Source organism: Giraffa tippelskirchi, chromosome 13 (assembly GCF_054371585.1).
Source record: "Giraffa tippelskirchi isolate mGirTip1 chromosome 13, T2T-mGirTip1v1.2.pri, whole genome shotgun sequence".
Taxonomy (NCBI): Eukaryota; Metazoa; Chordata; class Mammalia; order Artiodactyla; family Giraffidae; genus Giraffa; species Giraffa tippelskirchi.
Genome location: NC_137287.1, coordinates 12,251,143 through 12,270,529, shown reverse-complemented (window position 1 = coordinate 12,270,529; position 19,387 = coordinate 12,251,143). Strand labels below are relative to the sequence as shown.

The 19,387-nt window shown below is 42.5% G+C and overlaps 1 protein-coding gene across 7 annotated transcripts in view; it reads right to left on the bottom strand.

Annotated features, from left to right (window-relative positions):
- The window catches only part of AUTS2 (activator of transcription and developmental regulator AUTS2), a 1,212,852-nt gene that overhangs the window by 46,906 nt on the left and 1,146,559 nt on the right, over window positions 1-19,387 (bottom strand). The window lies entirely within an intron of this gene.

The window sequence follows — 19,387 nt, the reverse complement described above, 5'->3', positions numbered from 1 at the left end:
TAGAGCGAATACTTGAAAAATATTTGATTTCTTAAGTCACATAATAATCAATTTAACAAAACTAAGCAAGTTTCTTTATATTTGCAATTCAAAAGGGAAAAAAAATCATTATAATGAGAAAAATACTCAATAAACAATTACACATTAAGCCAGAAAAATCATGTCTCTTTGGAGTCGTTTCCATAATTGAACATTATACTGCAATAAAATAATAGTACATAACACAAACAAATACAAAATAATTGGAAGCCATTATGAAGCTTAAGGATCCATTTTCGATATATAATAAAACTAATGTTCTATTTTGAATCATAAAAGATTCTAATAGTTTTGGAGTTTTTTGCATAACAAAAAAAGCAGGGCAATCAAAAAGTGCATCATGTAAAAGGAGAGAGAGACATATTGATAATCAAAGGTAGGTAAAGCTTCTTTAGGTATTTGCCTATGGTCTGCCTAAGGTCTATGTGCTGGATCTGAAGCAGTCTGCAGAACTCACAGAGGACAGACTTGTTGCCAATGGGGAGAGGGGTGGGGAGGGAGGGACTGGAGGTTTGAGATGAGCAGATGTGAGCTATCGCACACAGGATGGATAAACAACAAGGTCCTACCGTGCAGTACATGGAGCTATATTCAGTATCCTGTGATACACCATAAGGGGAAAGAATATGGAAAAGAACATTTATATATGTATGACTGAATCACTTTGCTGTACAGCAGAAAGCAACACAATGCAAATCAACTATACGTCAGTAAAATAAATTTTTAAAAAAGCATAAAGCAGTCTAAAGAGTTTATGAGTACAAGTCTATTTGTATGTGTACTGAAAAAAATAAGCAAGAAAACGCAAACAGTTGTTAGCCTGGGGGACAGTTATGGGGAAGTGTCAGAGGATTTTTATTTTTTCACCTTCTACAGTATTTAAATTTTCAACAGAATACTGGCTTGGCTTTAAATCAAGAAACATGATACAAAGTCCGATAACTGTACAACCAGCCTCATACGTTCATTATGGGAAAATCAAAGTAAACAATGTTTCTAAAATTAGCCAAAGAAAACCGCTAAGCAGTTAGTAGAAAAACTACATAGCAATGAATGCTAGAAAGAATGGTAGCTGAACAATAACTGAGTCCAAAGTACATGAGGCTGGGGTGGGGGAGGTTTTCCTCGTGGTACAACAGAACCCTATGATTGTCAAAGACAGTAGGAAACACACCCGCACAGAGCCGAAATCAGACTGGGAGATCATGAAATAAGGATTTCTAAAATAAGGACTTCTTCAACAAAGCAGGGGATAAGGGTGAATTTTTTAAATCTGCAAAGAAAAATTCACAAATTGAAAATCCAGTAGTCAAATCACAATTTTTTCTGAGGAAATGCATCACTGAAAAGGAAGTTGGGAGGTGATGAGAAGGTAGTAAGACAGCGCTTATCCAGTGGCTCAGATGGTACAAAAGAATCTGCCGGCAATGCAGGAGGCCAGGGTTCAATCCCTGGGTGAGGAAGATCCCCTGGAGAAGGGAATGGCTACCCACTCCAGTATTCCTGCCGAATTCCATGGACAGAGGAGCTTGGTGGGCTACAGTCCTTGAGATAGCAACGAGTTGGATATGACTTAGTGACTAACACACACACAGACACACACACACAGACACACACACAGACACACACACAGACACACACACACAGACACACACACACAGACACACACACAGACACACACACAGACACACACAGACACACACACACAGACACACACACACAGACACACACAGAGACACACACACACAGACACACACACACAGACACACACAGACACACACACAGACACACACACAGACACAGACACACAGACACACACAGACACACAGACACACACACAGACACACACACACACACAGACACACACACACACACAGACACACACACACACACAGACACACACACACACACACACACCCACACCCTCCATCCCAAGAAGACTTAGAAGGGGAATCCTGAATATGACCTAGCAGCTAACACCCCTCCCTCCTCTCCAAGAACACGTAGAAGGGGAATCCTGGTATACACTCTGCCCCTTCACCTGACCACAAGCACGGCTTAAATCTGAGATCTTGATTCCGTGAGAGGTGAAAGCTTTTTCTGCGGGAGAAAACTATTCCTCTGAGGACCGCGGACCACTGCCAAGTGATGATTCCCACGTGGGACTTGGCCACTTGAACTAATAAAGACACAAAGAGATGGTTTAGAGCCTAAACGACAAGGTCTTGGAGTTCTTGCTGCTGTTTCCAACATCATCCTCTTCAGCTCATCTACTGTCCCAACCACAGCACGCACCTTGCAGCCACGTGAGGCCTGCTATACCCACCCTTGTTCACAGAAGCCAAGTTGGCTAACTGAATTTAAACGTTCCTGTTCCTTAAATGTCCTCCTTGTTGAGGTGCCAAGGAAGGCTTTCAATCCTAAAGCTGAAATGAAGATCATTCTGAAGCCCCAACCTTAAAGGCAGTCTAGGTAGAGACGGTAATACAATGGGGCATTAAGCTCATGTCCCCAAACCAGGGATGTGCTGGCCGGTAACCTTGGTGATTCCTGAGGCCACTGCACAGACCAGCACGTTCACCTCACCACGGACAAACGGCCACACGTCATTTGCAATTTCTAATTACTGACATCGCTTATGTTTCTTTAGGTACTGATTTACTCAGATCTGTAAATTACTTTCTCCCAACAACCACACTGAGAACAAATGATTCCAGTTAGAATTTGGTGTTTTCAAAGCACTGGGCCTAGAATTCACATATCCCCTGAGGGTGGGGGGAAAAAAAAAAGTCTATCTCCCAGGGCCTTTCAAAAAGTGAGAACAATTTGAAAATGCTCTGCAAGCACTAAGGGCTCAAAGTATACTCATTTCTTGTCTTACAAAACAACCAACCAACCATCTCTTCCTGATCTCTTGAGGTGTCACCCACATTCTTTGCTTCAATTCCTGAACGCTACAAATGACTACTGCTCTCAGTAAAAGTAGCCAAAGTCAATGGGTCATGAGGGCTCCCAGTTAAAACTGTGGATCTGGCACAAAGGTGTACTTGAGATATGATTTTCCAAATGGTTAGTGTTGGGGGGTTGGGATGAGGGGACCAGATATAAACAAAATACAGCTGGAAAAGAAAGCATGTCATGACAAGAGGCAATGACACCTTAATCCTCTGGAATGCACCATAAATTCCACCATCGTAACTGGGGGTGTTTTTCCTTCAAACCCCCAGACCAATTTACGGCAAATGCTTAAATCTTTTTTAAGGTACAAAGAAGCACAACTTTCTGTCTGCCCTAACAAAGACATGTAATTACAGAGCACAGAATCTGAGGAAGATGTGTGTTGGTGAGTTTGTGTAGTACCAGATTTCATAAAGAACAATAACAAAACCACAGGAAGCCTATTACGAATAGTAACTGGATTGGCGAAACCGATAAATAGCTGGAAAAGTGGAAATATATACGTTCAGTTTAGACTTCTCACTAAATAAAGAGAATTTATATATCCTTTATGACATAATTTTGAGGGGAATATAATATAGTATGGGCTTCCCAGGTGGCGGTAGTGGTAAAGAATCCGCCTGCCAGTGCAAGAGACATAAGCGATGTGGGTTCGATCCCTGGGTCGGGAAGATCCACTGGAGTGGGGCATGGCAAGCCTGGCAGGGTTCCAGAGGAACCTGGCAGGCTACAGCCCATAGGGCTGCAAAGAGTCGGACATGGCTGAGCACGCATACTCTGTAGAACAAACATTAACTGGATTCAAGTTCTGGCTTTGTGACAACTTAGTCAAGTAACTTTGAATAAATGACTTCACCTCTCAGAGTCTTGGCTTTCTCATCTGAATCGAAGAGAAGGCTGAGCTTTCTCATTTCCAGGGTTCCCTCTGGTTTCAAGGATCTGTGATTATACCTTAGTCTGTTTTCAATTAAAGGTATCAACAAATCACCCACATGTAAATATGAGGTGAAATTTTATTTTTAAAACCCAGCACTGGAAATGGACACCATTCAAGTTTTTGCTCTTTGCCCAGCCTGAAGAAACTACCTCTTATATAGACACTAACTGAAAAGTAAGAACCATTCAAACTCCAGCTTTCAGATTTTAAGAGAAAGCTACTAAATGTAACCAGGGACTAAACTTATAAACTACTCTTCTGGCTGGAGTGATCTTTGGAAATCGGCTGGATGAGACAAGCCTGTCTCTTTAACACTTGTCATCATCCCTCCTGGTAAAAACAAGTTAGTCTTTAAGACTATGAGCTTCCTGAGAATGAACAAGTATTACAACTTCTGCATCTTTATATTACCAGTGCCTGGAATACTTTAAGAACCCAAACAATGCTTTACTGACTGAGTAAATGACAGAATGAAGAAACTGGGACTTCTGTGTTGCTTGCTTTCAAAGTGTGAATTTGTGCCAATGTGAACATTGTGTTCACTTAAGTGCAATGTTGGCTGCAAGAAACCCTCGGAGAATGCAGAAAACTATACCCAGCTGAACTGAGTCCACAGGACTACAATGAACAAACTTACTTCAAACCCCCGCCAGTGACCCCGGCTCACCATGTACACTGAGGCACACCCATCCACACCTAGCGCCACGACTCTCCCTCCTGGGTCGGAGAACCCTCCTGCCAGTGCTTCAAGATAACTCAAGATGTTGTCAATCCTTCCAACGTCCACGTCCACAGACCAACATCGGGCCCATTTCAAGGTAAATGCCACATTTACTGGTACATTTCTCTACTTCTTAGCCATTTAACGTGTGTAAAACTAAGTTATTATTCTTATAAGGTTACTATCTTTATTAAAAAAACAAAACATCTGTCAGTGATGAAACGTGTGCGTTTCTAACCCATTTTCCCCGTAAGTCCTGTAGTTTTCATCGCTCTATTGTGTACAGCACAGTGATTTTCCAGGAATACGTCTAATGTTACAGCTGAACTGACTGTACAGTTACGTGAATTTGTGACAGAAAGAACCTCATCTTACAAAGCATGTCAAAGAATACGTCAACTGTCCTGTTGGGAAGGGGATAGTTTTTGGTGGGCTGCAAAGAGGGCTTTCAGCCACTGCCCTCTGGTGAACTTATCAAGTAGCTTATTTATTAATATGCAAAAGTTGAGAGAGCAAATATTTTTGACTCATTCATCAACAAAAATGTGTTAAGCGCTTACCAAGAGCTGAGCACAGGAGAGAGAGGAGAAAAATGTTAAGGATGACTATTGTGGTGGAACTCATAACTAAATGAGGAAAGACATAAATAGCCATCGTGCAGCGTAGAGAAAGCTCTAATAAAGGCATCAGAGTCCTCTGAAATCGCAAAGGAAGGAAGGACTAACTCTTAATGACAGAAATATGAATCCGCAAAGCTTTACAAGCTGAAATGAGGGGTTAAAAGAAAAAAACAATAGAACTATAATAGCACCAATTGTTAAGTGTGTACCCAAAACCTTTAGGACTACTAAGCCTCTCCTTTCTTTTCTTAGCACTCATTCTGCAGGAAGCTCCAAGCCTGTCAAAAGCAATTCTCATGCAAGTTTTGGACGTCTTAACACAAACTCCTACCTGAGCGAGCACAGGTGTGTGCCCGCATGCTCGCTCAGTCACTCAGGGTGTGTCTGACTGTTTGCGACCCCATGGACCGTAGCCCGCTAGGCTTCTCTGTCCATGGCGTTTTCTAGCTAAGAATACTGGAGTGGGTTGCCGTTTCCTACTCCAGAGGAATCCTCCCGACCCAGGGATTGAACCTGCATCTCATGCGTCTCCTGCATTGGCAGGCAGGTTCTTTACCACTGAGCCACATGGGAAGCCGGTACAGATGGGAGCACTGATTAAACCAGGGCAGGAGAAGCAGCCTCTGCCAACCGTCCTCTGAAGGGGCTGCACAGAAGCTGGAGCAAGTTCAGAGAGGGATGAACAGAATCAAAGCCATGTTTCTTTGGGGGCGGCTGTGGGCAGGGGAGGGGTGGGGAGGGCAGGAACGCTGCTGTCTTCCAGGATCTGAAGGGATGTCTTTTGGAAGAAGTACCTGGCCCCAAGAGGGAACAGCTACATGGGGAACAGGCTTTAGCCCAACATAAAGGGGATTTTCCTAACAATTACAGCTGCCCAAAGCTAGAACATGGAGGAGGAAATGGCAACCAACTCCAGTATTCTTACCAGGAAAACCCCATGGACAGAGAAGCCTAACGGGCTACAGTCTATGGGGTCACAAAGAGTCGATGACTGAAAAAATTCTACAACAGCGCTTCCACAAAGGTGTCTCGGGGGGGCTCGGCCTCGAGCTGCGTGACCATCTGGCAAGGGAGCCACAGACAGGAGATTCACATATCAGACAAACGGCTGGGTCTAGGACACCTTTCCAATCTCCCTCCACCCGAAAGGTTCTACAATTCAAGTTATTTAAATTGAGCTTTGTGACTCTGGACAAGTTACAATTCTTCCCCATCTCATAACTGGAGAGCCAGACATGTCACTGAAGCCATGCTGTCTGACCCTTTGGAAAAAAAAAAAAAAGATAAAGATCTATGGAACAGGAAAAACAAAAAGCATCAGACAGAGTCAATCCTAAAGGAGATCAACCCTGAGTATTCACTGGAAGGACTGGTGCTCTAATGCTTTGGCCAGCTAATGCGAAAAGCTGACTCACTGGGAAAGACTCTGATGCTGGGAAAGATTGAGGGCAGGAGGAGAAGGAGATGACAGAGAGTGAGATGGTTGGATGGCATCTTTGACTCAATGGACTTGAGTCTAAGCAAACTCCAGGAGGTAGTGAAGGACAGGGAAGCCTGGCGTGCTGTAGTCCATGGGGTCACAGAGTTGGACAACAACAAGAGGTCAGGAAGAGGTACTCACAGGTAACCAGGCCACAATCTTGCCCCAGAATCATCCTCGGCTGGTCTGGCAGAGACTGAGGCTCTCCTTTAGTGACTGAGGTCCTCCGAATGGAAAATTCATTTTGACTCAAAAGTGAGGAGCTAGTAAAAGCAGATTAAGTAAGATCTGTCTCTAGCTCAGACTCTCTGGTGGGAACACGAAGCCCCTTCCTTCTGAGAGATGTTTCCATGGCTGGTACATGCGGAAGACAGAAAAAGACACACGAAGCATCTCTTGTTCCAGCAGCACCAGAGGATGTGGGATCATCCTTCCAGGGGACATACTGCTTGGAAAATTCCTCTAAAACTGGATGTCCAACGCAGAACAGGAAAGCCCCCCCCCGGAGTGACAGAAAGCAGATTCAAACTTTCCCAGTGGGTGCGGACTTCACAAAGAAGTGACTTAGAATGCGCCACATGCCAGAAAAAAGGTGGAAAAGACATTTTCCACCAGATGAATGCAGCCCAGCTCCAACCCCCACACTGGCCTCGGCAGAGGGATTCATGCCGATTCTTTACATAATGGCCACCTGCCTCACAAGTCACTTTCAAAAGACTCAATCCACCAGCCGCTTGGACCAACCCACAACTTTATACACACAGGTAGGTCACACAACCAAGAAGAAAACCATGCTTCGCTACGTAAGTGCTTCTGTGAAGCCCGTTCATCCTCTCCAATAGCAACACTTGTCTCCCTGACCAACCAGAGAAGTCAGCTTTGGAGTTACAGGGTTTAGTGGCAAGAGGACAAGCAGGGAGGAGGGTCACTGGTTGCCCGCTCACCCTGTCTCCCCAGGGTTTAAGGACAGACCTGGCATCACAGCACAACTGCTAACGTTCCTCTGGAGCTGGCCTCGTGGGAAGACTTTGCTTCCTAGTCCTTAGGAAAGTTGGCAGACAAGCCCATTAAGCCTCAAAGCTTCCCGACTGCACTCAGGAGTCTAAGGACTGCTCAACCACACCTCCCATCTCAGTTTTCAGTTTCTGGACTTTTGTCATCTCATCAGAAGCTGCTTTAAGAATGTCTTCAGTAGAAGCCTTCAATAGTGGACTCTGTTAATTCCTACAGCCTAAATTTTAACATCTAATTAATTCATATATTAAAATGCTTCTTTATTGCTTATTGGCTGCAGTATAATAATCTGTCTACATGATAATATTTTACTGCTAATCACAACGTCGATAAAATGGGCAATGATCTTTCCCCCTCTTCAAGGTTAACTATGGAGCCTGCAGCCTCTGAAGCAGATGTAGGCTCTCTCCTCGTGGCTACTCCTTCTCTCTGGATTTTAGGTCATTTCAACATCCTGTGGACTCCCTGATAATACAGAAGGTATATCCCAGCAGAGCAGTAGAGAAAATTGCCGGTCAGCCCGATCTGGCAACTATCTCTTGCTTCAAAATCACACACAAATAAGAACCGGATACGAGAAGTCAGGATATTTCTATCTCACAGTACAAATAATAGAGCAAACTGAGCTTCAAAAACAAATTCCATTTGACCTGAAACATGAAGTTCTGATTCCACTGTAATTCTAGGGATCATGCATAATTTACTCTATAGATGTTACTAGAACATGCAACACTGGAGAAGGTAAAACTTCTGGCTCACGGGTTCCACTGTAATTCTAGGGATCATGCATAATTTACTCTATAGATGTTACTAGAACATGCAACACTGGAGAAGGTAAAACTTCTGGCTCACAGGGAGCCTGCAATGGGCAACAAGATCCCCTCCTCTCTGCTAGTGCAGCTGTCGAGAGGGGGCTCCCCTGTGAATGCCTGTGATTTACAAGGAGGATGGAGGGGTTAGGAGGTCAGGCGCTGGGGAAGAGAAGGGCGTATTTATGACTCTCTTGCACAATCAATCTAGGCTATGTCTAGATCTTCCTAACAGTCAGAGAGGCACTTTGTGGAAACAATCTTCCCCCAAGTATATGGAACAGGAAATACAACTCTGATAAGCTGGCTTCAGGAATGGACAGCTAGGCATTTCTCGCTCCCATCACAGCCCAGCCATTCCTAACCCTGTGTTCTTGGCACCATGGACAAGGTCTTTCTACTAATGACTCCATCAATCAGCATAAATCCCTCCTTAAATCAATGCTATTTGGATGGATTAACAACTATACATAAAAAGCACTGATCTGACATTTTAGGGAAAAAAACAGGGATGAACCGCACTTAAAATATATATAAGTACATTTTGCTTTAAACAAACATTCCAACCACACCACTGATTTTGGAAGACTGAAAACAAAAATACCTGTTCCCAAACAGCTAAACTATCAGCAATAAAGCATGCCTGCTCTTTCACCTTTCCCTTAAGTTCCTATTTTCCACCATTTGGATCCATAATTAACTTTTATTGTAACATCTGTTCTGCATAATGACCATTCCTAAATGAATGATATATATGTATATACACACTCACACAATCTATAGATTTTTATTGCTGACTTTTTTTTCCCACAGTAACATAGACCCATCTACTTCATTTGAAATTTATTCTGGTATGAGCTGAAAATCTAACCATCTGTTGAATAATCTTTCCTCCCATCCCCTTTGATTTTTCTAAGGGCTCTTTTATCCTATCCAAAATTTTTCTGTGAAAACACAATTTGTTTTTGGATAATCTGATTGTAACTTAAGTCTTTTCACAATATCATCATATTCTAATTATTACAGGTACACATACACAAATGAATAAATAAAACAAAACAGAAGTGGTCATGAAGTGGTCATCCTTCATAGATTTTTCAAATCCTAACTTAACCTGCCCCTCCCCACTGTCAATCAAATTAAACATTTTGGTAACTGATCTAAATCTCCAAATTAACTCGGATAAACCAACATTTAGCCTCCTAATTCTACGATTTCCCTTTTCTTAAGCCTCCTGTCTCTCAAAGGTTTGTGGCTCTCTCCCTCTGGGTCACACACGGCATCCTCACGGTTCATGAATGTGGTCTGCCTGTTTTGTTACTGTTTAGCCGCTCAGTTATGTCCGACTCTTTGAGACCCCTCAGACTGTAGCCCTCCAGGCTCCTCTGTCCATGGGATTTCCCAGGCAAGAATACTGGAGTGGAGTTTGTCTGGTTAGCTCTATTTCTTTTCCCTTCTCTGCACGCATTCTGATGATCTATTATTTCCCCGCTCCCCAGATGCTCTGTTTTTCAAATGGGGAGATTTCAGGAAGACACAAAAGTACCGCAGAGAAGCCAATGTGTGCTTTAGTTGGAGGGAAAATAACGTTTAATACACAGACGTATCCCCTGACACAGGACATAATGAAGACGGGTCGATGCATCTGGTGTTAACTTGATTCACAAGTAAACTCTCCACTAGAGCCCAAAGTCAAAGGCCTCATAACACCCCCAAAACCAGCACGACACCACCACCTGCGCCCTGAAGGTCAGGGCTGGGAACCCAGCCTTGGCCCCAAAGCACTTCTCTTGCTGACCTTCATCACCCATTCTGCTCCCAAACAGGAAGAACAGAGAGGAAGTCCTGAACAAACCCACTGAACTTGCCATGTCCCATATGCTTTCGAAAGCCAATTTCATTCTGTTTGTTTCTGGATTTTAGAAAGATCTAAGTAAGGCGGAGGAAAAAAAAAAAAAAAGTGAAGCAAGTCCATCTCCCAGGCCGCTGCCTCCAGTGATAATCTATTTCAGTGCTCCTTGGGCAAGGTTTTATTCTTAAAGAAGAGGCCACTTACCCTCGAATGAGCCGCACTTTTCCACCTGAGGGATTGGAGACTTATTTCTCCCTCCTCCAGATTTACTTATTATCTTGACCTTAAGTTGAAAGCTTATAATTATCTCTTACTACCTTAAAATACCAAATACTTCTTCCTTAACCTTCTACAGGGCTTCACTGAATGTAAGTTTAGATAATTGTGAAACATTAAAGCAGCTCTTCTATGTCTCATAACAGCCTCTTTAATAAGTCATTGCCTCCATTTTGAAAAGAGGCAGAGATAATGATAAACAGAGTTTAAGAATCTTGGAAAGGCAATAAAATGACTCAAGGAGATATTATACCACAGCTGAAAAATTAACTTGGGGACTTCTGGCAGTTCTTCTATGGCTTTACTTTCTATTCCTGGAAACTCTAATTCACTGAGTGGCCCAAAAAGGAAAATATTATTTCCAGTAAGCAGAAAAGATGGCAAATTACCATACTACCATATTCACCTCACCTTGCCAAAGCTTACCTCCTAACACCCACCCAATGCCAAAATACACATAATACCGCTCCCCCCACCCCATCCAACCTCATTCCGGTACAGTTTTCTCTTACATTCAAAAGCAGGGGTGGCGGGGGAGACTTCCCTAGTGGTCCAGTGGTTAAGAATCCGCTTTGCAATGCAGGGGACATGGGTTCGATCCCCGGTTGAGGAACTAAGATCCCACATGCCACAGAGCAACTGAGCACATGTGCCACAACCAGAGAATCCGTGTGCTGTAATGAGAGATCCTGCAAGATTCAACGAAGCTCCCTCAGGTCACAACTGAGATCCGACACAGCCCCCCCCAAAAAGTGGGGGTTCAGAGGGGGTGTTTGGATATTTATATTTCCCTGTTGTCACAGGTCTGAGTGAGCAGCATTATGGGAAGCCTGGCATACACACTGGGCTTTCAAGTGACATGAGAGGAATCGAGGTCTTTGCTGTCAGCTGGACCCTAGGTTCTCCAAGCTCAAAAGGATTCTGAGAAATAAAAGGTATCTGAGCCAAAAGAGACTATAGGCTCTCCTGCACCCAAAATACGTTTAATGTCTATAGTAACAAATTGCACCCCAAACTGCCTGGATAAACGTGATAAAGCTGACCTAGGCAAATGTTAACAAGGGCAGAATCTAGACTGGGATGTGCATGCCAGTCAGGCTGGGAGTGGAGAGGAATGTGGTGGTGGTGGTGGTTTAGTTGCTCAGTCATGTCCGACTCTTTGCAGCCCCACAGACTGTAGCCTGCCAGGCTCCACTGTCCATGGGATTTTCCAGGCAAGAATACTGGAGTGGGTTGCCATTTCCTTCTCCAGGGAACCCTCCTGACCCAGGGATTGAACCCACATCTCCTGCATGGCAGGCAGATTCTTTGCCACTGAGCCACCTGGGAAGCCCCTGGAGAGGAATACAGGTGTTCACTATATTATGCTCTCAACTTTTCTGTAGGTTTGAAAACTTTCATATAAGATTACTTGGCGGGGGCGGGGGGAGAAATCAACTCAACAGCTGGCATCTTCCATCTTGTACAGCACTTGTCCTGCTGTAAGTCAGGTTTTCTCAGTTCTGTAGAATGTTCTCTTTATGCAACAGAAACACTCCCTGACTTGGAATGATGTAAACTGTGATTATTAAACACCATGAGCTCTAAGTCTCCAAGAGTCCCAGGAAACATCCCATCTGATTCCCTTAAGCTGTCTGCCGACAGAGACTTCCCCAAAGCCCCTCCCTTGCAGAATTAAATGATCAGGAGGCTAATCTTTTTATATACTTCTCTGCTGTCTCAGATCATTAAGAATCTAGGGTGTAAATGTTTATTATTCTTGAATGGTGCATAAACCAATTTCGACCAACCCCGCAATACTGAGTTCTAATTAACAAAGCGATTAGGATGTGCAGCCCTGTGGAAATGCCAAAAGATGGGAAGTCGGAGGAGCCAGGTGTGCGGCCTGCCTCCTGCAGCAGCTTCCTCGGGGACAGAAGGCGGCAGATTGCACGTGCTATGCTTACCTCAGTGTTTGTTATGGGGACAGATAACTACACCTATGTTGAATAATAACATAAAGCAACAAGAAAGCACTTTGAAAACTATACTGCATAATGCACTTTGGGTATGATTACTAATTTACTTTGAAAGCGTTTTGCACCTGTTTTTGAACATAGTGCTTGCTTTTCCTGTAACATCCTAAAACAGAATTGCTGGGATTCAGAGAGCTCGTTATCTGGAGATGTACAACAGGACACTGGGGGAATGGAGGGCCTGCCTGGGCCGCCTTGTGACACGGAAAAAGACTAAGTGCGTTAAAGGCGAGGCAGGCAGGAATAGCCCAAGGTAACTGGATAGAAAGAAGTGAAGCTGACCCGCGGTCCCCGCTGTTTCTGTCCAGAGAGCAGACGTTTTGGAGGGAAATGCCCACAATGGAAGGATGGGGTCTGGATAAAAAGCAGTGCGGGGTGACTTTCTTGGTGGTCCTGTGGCTAAGACTCTGTACTCTCAGTGCAGGGGGTCCAGGTTCAACCCCTGTTCAGGGAACTAGAACCCACATTCAGCAAGTAAAAAATCCTGTGTACTGCAACTAAGACCCAGTGCAGCCAAATAAATAATTTTTTTTTTTTTAAAGCACTACTGGAAAGAGATAGACCTGGTTATGAAGTGAAGTGAAAGTCGCTCAGTCATGTCTGACTCTTTGCGACCCCATGGACTATATATAGTCCATGGAATTCTCCAGGCCAGAATACTGGAGTGGGTGGCCTTTCCCTTCTCCAGGGGATCTTCCCAACCCAGGGATCAAATCCAGGTCTCCCGCATTACAGGCAGATTCTTTACCTGCTGAGCCCCAAAGGAAACCAGGAAGACCTGTTTATAAGTCCATGGTGTCTAGAGGTCAATCCAAAGTCTGTCTGTCAGACTCAAAGGGCAGTCTGGTCATCCCAGCCTCCTCCTTTCCAGTCTGGTCATCCCAGCCTCCTCCTTTCCTCTTTTTTTGGGCAAATGGTCAAGAAATGGAAGCCCTGTTATATGTAAGGAGTCCTGGGGCAGGCAGATGAGCTCAGATACAAATTCTGAAGTACCAAGTGTGGGAGCTGAAAGTATAGGCACGTGTTTAGAAAACACACTTACAGACCTTCATCTTCTTACTCAGATGCAACCCCTGATCTTAGACTAGACCCTATACTAGAGGGGGAAAAAAGTGCCATAAATGACATTGTGAAATGATGAAATTAAATTATGGAGAATTGATGACACAAAAGTGTCATGTCAATGTTAAATTTAGTGAAGATGGTAATTATACTGTGGTGACCTAAGAGACCATCCCTATTCTTGAAAGACTCAGTGAATTATGTAGCATTAAAGGACCATGATTTATGCAGCTTACTCTCAACTGGCTCAGAATGCAACTGTCTACTTGTGTGTGTGCATGTCTGTGTGTACACATACGTACATACTTAGAAACGATAAATGGAACAAAAGTTAAAGGCTGGACCTGGATAAAGGGGATACAGGTTTTGTGCTATTCTTATTCTTACAATCTTTCTCTTTGACATTTCCAAATAAAAAGCTAAAAAAAATTAAAAAAAAGAAGAGGAGGAGGAGAAAGAGGAAATTAGTAGAATGCTTTCTAATAGACACGGAACAAATAATCACTACAAAGTGGGTTAAATTGAGTAACCAGTCTTCAGTCAGTTTTGCTTAAAACAAACAGAAAAAGTAGTTCAAAATATATTATCAAGACAGTGAAAAAGACAATCCACAGAATGGGAGAAAATATTGCAAATCATATGTGTGATAAAGGGTTAGGATCCAGAATATATAAAGAACTGTAACAACGCAATAATAAAAAGACAACCAAGTTAAAAAAACAGGCAAAGGATGTGATAGACTTTTCTCTAAAGAAGATATACAAATGGCCAATAAGCACATGGAAAGATGCTCAAAATCATTAGCCATCAGGAAAATGCTGGCCAAAACCACAATGAGATACCAGGCACACACACAGGATGGTTTCAATCAGAAATAACAGACAATAACAAGGGCTGACAAGAATGTGGAGAAATTGGAACCCTAATACACTGCTGGTGGGGTTGCAAAATGGCACAGTCACTTTAGTAAACAGGCTGGCAGTTCCAGAGTTACCATTTGACCCAGCAGTCTTATTCCTAGGTACATATCTAAGAGAAATGAAAATGTATGTCCACACAAAAACTTGTGCATGAATGTTTATAGCAGTGCTATTCATAACAGCCAAAGAATAGAAACAATCCAAATGTTCATCAGCTGATGAATCAAAATGTGACAAATCAAATGGAATATTAATTGGCAGTAAAAAAAAAAATTGAAATAGTGGTACGTGCTACAACAGGGATGAACCTTGAAAACATGCTAAGTGAAAAAAAAAAACCACTCATAAAAGACCACATACTATATGTTGTTCAGTCGCTTAGTCTTGTCCAACTCTTTGTGACCCCAACGGGCTGCAGCACACCAGGCTTCCCTGTCCTTCACCATCTTGAGTTTGCTCAAACTCATGTCCTTTGAGTACATACTATATGATTCCACTCATATAAAGTCCAGAATAGATAAATCTATAGAGATCAACAGTAGATTCGCAGTTGCCTTGGACTGAGGGGTATGGGAGATTGAAGGGGTATTAATAGCTAAGGTTTGTCAGGTTTCATTTTCTAGTGAAAATGTTTTAATATTGATTGTGATGAGAATTGCATAACTTTGTGTTTATACTAAAAGCCACTGAATCGTGTATGTTAAAAGAGTGAATTTGATGGTATGCAAATTCTATCACAAGAAAAAACTGGGTGGTCCTGTTACTAGTTCTTATTTAGTAACAGGCAAATGGACTCATAATGCTCTATAATACAAGGTAAGTAAAAGTTCATGGCAGTGGTCTTAGGATTGTTCATCCAATCACAACAGCTATTCAACTTCTTGTCTTAACCTCAGAAGGAAGAGGGCATCTGAGGTCTGGCTTCTACACATTCCTGAAGTCTTCATAGTCTCAGAAACAGAATAAATAATTTCCCCAGCTTCAGTATCCATAGCATGAAATGAATCATTTGACAACTCAGTAACTGCTGCCTGTCTGCCACATTTCAGGGCCTGAAACTGTGGATTCACTTTAGAGTAAGACCTGAGCCCTGCCGTGAAGGATCTCACAAATTCGGGGTACAACTGGTTAAAACAAAAACCAGAGTTGAATGCTAAGTTTTCTAATAGATCCTGGAAGCCCCCAGGGGATTTTAGGCAGGCAACAGGAACTGAGCACCATGGAACTTTCCAAGAAGTATGGAAAGAAGAAGGTCCACACAAGGAGAAATGGGGATGGTAGTAGCGCCTTTAGGTGCTGGGCTCTTGACCAGGAAGGATCCAGGGAGTGGAGAGGTGGAGGGTCAGAGCAGGAAGGTGCTAGGACACATTAGGGCTTTCCAGGTGGTGCTACTGGTAAAGAACCCACTTGCCAATGCCGGAGATGTGGGTTCGAAACCTAGGTTGGGAAGATACCCTGGAGAAGGAAATGGGAACCCACTTCAGTATTCTTGCCTGGGAAATCCATAGAGGAGCCTGGCAGGCTGCAGTCCATAGGGTTGCAAAAAAGTCGGATACAACTTGGCGACTATATATATTTTGTTTTAATTTTCTTACAGATCATATTCTGATAACTGATCTGTTAAAGGATTGTGCCTAAAAAGGAATATTCATATAAAATTTCTGTCATCTACTTCTGAATTTGTTAAGATGAAAGTCTTTATAAACAATTGATCTCACCTTACAGATGAACTGAGTCTTGAAGATTAAACCAAGAGCAAATGAGAAGAGGCCACAATCTACCTGTTTTCATTCTCCAGTCAATCCCTGCCACCCTCTTCACCAAGCTGTCTTCAAGAAAACTTATCCTGTGACCTTAAGGACACATTTTCCACAGGGAAAGTAAACAAGTGAATAAATAAAATCATTCACATTTTTTCCTTTATTTGCCGCAGTATATAGTTTTGATAATTTCATTTAAGATTTTTGGTTTTAATGACTAGCTTCTTTTCCTTGGAAGAAATGAGTGACTGCTTTTAAGGCTTGCCTTTCTTAGGTTACACGTTTCAAAAGGACAGATCCACTGTGTAGTTTCGGTCGTGTACACTAGTGATGGAATCACTCTAATACTCTTTTATTCACCACTACAAAGCCGTGGGCTGCGCCTAATTTCATGCTGTCTCTGACAAGTCAGCCTTCTGAAGCAAGCATGTCCCTGGCACAGGATGTAACTTGTCAGGTCAGGTCTGCTATTTAATGCTAACTTGTCCTATAAAACCAACGCATGTATCTTAAGATAAATAGGATGATTAAAAAAAGTTCTTTTGTCTTGAGACACAAATAGTTAATCTCTGAAACTTAAGTCATACAGACCGCCTGTGATAAGCAGGCTTTGGGGGCTGAAACACCCATGGCTGTGGTCCCTTTTGCTTGTTGGACAGAAACTTGAGTACACACTTGGGTACAATTACTGTTGCCTTAGTATAAAGGGGTGCGTGCCTGCATGCTAGCCCGGAGGGAATTGTCTGATCTAGTCGGAGTTGGAAAACTACGTCTGTACTCCCAGAAGGCAGGGTGGAAATAACCTTTCTCCCCATACACATTGTGCAGGTCAGAAAGAGTCACCCGGGCAACCACGTCAATAGCCACCTTCACAAATTCTACACATTCATTAGTTCTAATTGACGAGGAAGCGGGGGACATGAAGCTGACCCGGAGGGCTGAAAACCAAAGTCTACTCAGCCTTCCCAAACACCTGCCCTTAGAATTTACTCGATTAAGAGACTGAGGAAGGGGGAATTGGCTTTTTAGATGCTTTACAATAAGATAATCCAGCATGTTATCCTTTACACCTGCTTCTCACAAGAACAAAAGCACAAGATCCACTCTCAATACAGGTCACTCGGGTTCCAGAAGATGCTATTGTATTTGAGCCCCTCTGATTTGACAATATGATCCTCTAAACTAGGGGATTAAAGGGTCTTGAGGCATTCCGACAGCAATAAGCTGGACAGGGCCTCTGGATTTCTTAACGCTTAAGATTTTATCTTCTCAAAATTCCTGGGTTAGAGGTTCCATTTGTTCCATGGTATTTTCATTCAACGAGTTTGTGTTTTCATCTCTGTTTATTTTCTTCCTGCTGTTAGTATTTTAAGCCACAGACATTTAAAAGGGCCAACATCAGATGCCATTTTGACTGGAAATGCCAACATACTGAAAAACCAACTATATATATATGAAGAATGTTTCAACACTTAGTATATTTCCATATGCAATTCACTAATTCAAGCAATGAGAAATGCTTTGATGGTGTAATTATTTTCTTAAAGAAATGCCATTTTTCATTCAACTATATATAGATACCAAAATATCCCTTGGAGTCTTTCCCTTATGAGAAAATAAATAAAGGTTTCTAACAGATATAATTGTTGCTGTAAAATCTCCCAGGTGTTAAGTATCTTTCATCATCTTTTCTTAAAATATGAAGACTTTTCCAAATTCACACCCTACAATCGAACACTATATTGACTCCTATTCCCACTAAAGACAGCCTGTCCATAGTCCTTCTTTCTCTCAGATGCTTTATTTTAAAGTTGAGCTCAATTAAGAACAGCACCGTATACATTTATTAAATTTGGCTTTTTATCTCTAATGGGGACAACGAGGCTATTTTTGAGCTTTCAAATTCTCTACCTGTACCAACTGGTACCAAATACACAGAAGAATCTTAACCTTCACCTCAAGTCTTGGCTGAAATCTCAAAATTCTTAAATGAAAGACATCAATCCTTACCAGCAATAGAATTAGAACTCATCGTGGGATGTCACTGCTTTATCATTCATCCTGTAAGTTTGCTAAATGGAAAATCCTCAGGCAGTTGGCAAGGGGAAAACGCCTTTGGTGTTGACAGTCCACAACAGACCACGAACTGCTCCCAAATCCTATTCATTTTTACAACATAATTCTCTTAAACAGTTGCCCTTATTAAACAGGATTAAGGGCCTGCCACTGTAATTTCCCTTCTGCCCAAGGCATCCTTTTAAAATGGGGTGTGATAGTCATTGCCCAATGGAATGTTCCAAGCTGATGACATTTCAAATAGGCTTTCAAGGTGCTGACAATGGACCTCCGCTCATGGTTAGCCTGGGCACTCACTCCCGAGAAGATTTACAATGGAGGAAAAGGGGAAATCACTTCCCAAGTCCAATTTAATCTGGTCTAAGTCTTGGAGGGAAGGTCATTTCTCTGTCTGACTAAAAGATCCAACCCCCTCGCTCTCTTTCTTAAAAGACCCATAAATCACAGGTTGGGTAGACAAATTATAAAATGTGATATAATAGGCTACAGATATGTACCATATTTCTTCATTTCTAAGACATAATTCTCTCCACCGCCCCCACCCATACATTGTAATGTTTCTGAAATACAGATGTATCTTGCAATCACCAGAGCAGTTTAATGTGACAGTATTTCTCATCAAAAAATTGGTAATAAGTCAACGGTGCACCTTGTAATGGAGGCAGTAAATAGTCAAATGCATGGGGTTGCTGAAAACGACCAACCTAGATTAAATCCTACCAATCCAGTTTTTGCACTCTGCCACTACTTCAGAACCCAACAAATGAAGAATTTCAGGATGGAAATGAAACTTTTCTTCCTTCTAAAAGCAAAGATATGTATAACTTCTCACAATACCTTGCTTTTTG